The sequence below is a fragment of the Galeopterus variegatus genome, unplaced genomic scaffold, assembly GCF_000696425.1.
Source record: "Galeopterus variegatus unplaced genomic scaffold, G_variegatus-3.0.2 Scaffold4193, whole genome shotgun sequence".
Classification (NCBI taxonomy): Eukaryota; Metazoa; Chordata; class Mammalia; order Dermoptera; family Cynocephalidae; genus Galeopterus; species Galeopterus variegatus.
This window is the reverse complement of record NW_007730304.1, coordinates 33,086-35,949: the sequence shown is the minus strand read 5'-3', so window position 1 is coordinate 35,949 and position 2,864 is coordinate 33,086. Positions and strand designations below refer to the sequence as shown.

The 2,864-nt window shown below is 54.8% G+C and overlaps 1 protein-coding gene across 1 annotated transcript in view; it reads right to left on the bottom strand.

The window, feature by feature from the left end:
* EEPD1 (endonuclease/exonuclease/phosphatase family domain containing 1) overlaps positions 1–2,864 on the bottom strand; it is a 132,367-nt gene that overhangs the window by 96,423 nt on the left and 33,080 nt on the right. The gene's annotated exons all lie outside the window — the stretch shown is intronic.

Below are 2,864 nucleotides of genomic sequence, written 5' to 3'. Positions count from 1 at the left end.
GCCCCCAGGGAAACTCTAGAAGCTCCTCACATTGTGTCCAAGGTCTGCTTTTATTGTCGGCTCTAGCACAGCATGGTGATGTGGCCCCAAAGGCCCATGGAGAGGGAAGTGATGATTACCCTGGGGAAAGCCTTAAGAACCATGTGCCAGGGCAGGTGTGGCTGCTAAGCTGCTGGTCGCCCACTAACCGTGGTAACTGACACCTGGATTCCTGATTCCTCTTAGAAAACATAGCCCTGGGCACCTTCTCTTAATCAAGACTGCCCCTCACACAATATGATTAACACCCACAGTGTCCACATGCAGGGCCCATCTGTAGGCTGTGGCACCTGGAGTTCTGTTAGACACATGCCTCTTAGGAGAGGGAACCTGGCCCTCTTAGGGACCACCCCACCCACACATAATAATGACAGTTCCAGAGCCCACCTTTGCTCTTTCCATGACTTCCCTCTGCCTTCATGACAGCCCGCACGTCTGGGTGGCCTCCCGAGGCCTGCAGGAAGGTCCCTGTCTCTGGCCCAGTGCACTCTCTCTGACCCCAGCCCTGGGCCTCTTCTCCATGTAATTGCTCCTGGTTGGCACTTCCGATCTCAGCATTCATCATCAGTTCTTCTGGGATCCTTCTCTGATACCCCACCACCCCAAGATTTGCTCCACATCCCTGGTGGGTCCATGGGACCCTGTACCTCCATCACGATGCAACACTCTGTGCCCTGCTTGCCTCCCCCACTAGACTGGAAGTTTCTTCAGTGCAGACTCATGCCAGGGCCCAGCGGAGTCCATCAGAGATGACCTGGAGGGAGCCGTGAAGAGTCCGGGCCTCGGCTGCCCCTCCCTAGTGTGGGGACTCCTTTTCCCACTCCCACCCAGTGACCCGAGCCCCACTCAGGGGACCAAAGGAGTAGGCACACTCTGCCACAGCCTTCCATTCCAGTCCTCAGGAGAAGGTGCAGCCAGCCAGCTCCCTGACTGGGCACAGGAAGAAAAGGCTTCCCACTCTGGTGCTCTGCGTGTCTTGACCTGGAAAGTCTCTGATTTCATTCAGGAAAACATCATCTACTTCTAATCCTGGCCCAAGGAGTACCATTTATATTATTACTTAGGTCTGAATTTCATTTTTTAAAAAATACCATAAGAGGAGCTGGGTTACATAAAAGTTGATGACTTTCATAGACCAGGTGTGCCCAGATACAGGCCTTCGACAGGTGAGTGCTGCTGCCTGAGATGCAGGTCAGCTCACTTTGGGCTAACACGGCACGCTGCGCCATGCTGCTGCAGTGCTTGGCAGTGTGTCCACGACAGTCAAACATTCACTTAAAAAAAGAAAAAGCAGAAATACATGCACGCAAAAATGGACAGCATAGGTGTCCTGCAAATCACAGACAAAGCAAGGTGTCGCCACGCAAAGAAGCCAGCAGACAGAACTTCCTGCACCGCCTGCCGGTCTTCCCTCTGCTGCCAACGCTGCTCAGAGGAGGCCTCGGCAGAGTTTTTCCCTCAATTCACGTGACATGAGAGGTTCGCTGCATCTGTTCTTTTGCTTTCTTCCCTTTTAAAAATAATTTGTGGTTTGTGTGTTTTTACACAATACAGATTAGCTGCTGTGGGTGCGTCACTGCTCGCACGCGTCACTCACGGCATTTAAAAATAAAAATCGCATCTGCCATGCAAAGTGCACGTGCTCCACTTTTAGAAGAGGCTGAAAGGCTTGGGTGCCCCGCGCCTCCTCTTACTGCAACTCAGGTCTCTCTGTGCCTGGGCAGGGCATGGAGAAACGAGGCACTTTAACCTGTAGGAGCCGGACAACCTGGGGACAGTCTCGGTGCCCCTAAATCTTTCCCTCCCCACACCTGCCCCTTCAATCTCAAGGGCCTGGAGCAGGGGTCACAAAACAGAAAAGGCTGCGGTCCCTGGTCACAAAGTGGCCCCATGAAAAGCTCCCTCAGACTGACACAAAACAGCAACTTCCTGAAATGAAAAGTGTCTGATGGGACACCCAGGCTTGCCCCTGGAACAGGCAGGGCATGAGTGTGCCTCTGCGTTTAGCTCCAGGTGCTAAGGACGTGCACCCGGCCCGGCTGGGACTGGACCAGGCAGCCAAACACTCCCCCACCGGTCCCAGTCTGCGCAGCCCCTCTCTTCCTCCGTGCACGCCAAAGTCTCGCCATGGGGTACACTACAGTTAGCTCCAGACAGTCCCACCTTTGGTCTTGGCTTTAACGGGGTGAGACACTCAGCCGGGGTGGCAGCGTTTTCCAAGCTGCCAGGACAGCGGCACTGGCGACTCCAGAGTCTCCGCCCCTCCGCATCCGTCTTCCCACCTGTCTGCCAGGCAGCACACCCCTCTCCCATGCCTACCGGTACAGCTGTGCCAGCGAGGTGTGGGGCTGACACGGTAGTTTTAGTTCTCAAGGAAAGACTTCATGACCTAGGGATGTCTCTGGCCTGTGAACTGCCTCCTGACATCCCAAGCACAGGTGCAATTTTACGACCTGTAGCGAAGTTGCCCACGGTAATGAGACTAAGCACAACCAATGCTCGTCGGGAGAATGTTTCTGGGACAGAGCTGTGGACACTTCATAACCTGACACCCACATGGCCACTCCTCAGCACCGTGTGCTTCTATACCACTAGGCCCAGATGAGGGAACTCGAAACTTCCTGCGTAAAAGTGAATGCAGAAATCATTTCAAGTTCAGAGACCTTTTAAGCCTTTTCTGGGGAAGAGGTCCCTGGCTGGTAATGACTTAAGGGAAGGCGGCTGGCAGGAGGCCAAAATGGGGAAGCCCGAGTGCTGCGGGTGCAGAGGCTGCAGCCCGGCTCGAGCCAGCCCCAGACCTGACCCGGGCAGGACCGGCGACTGCC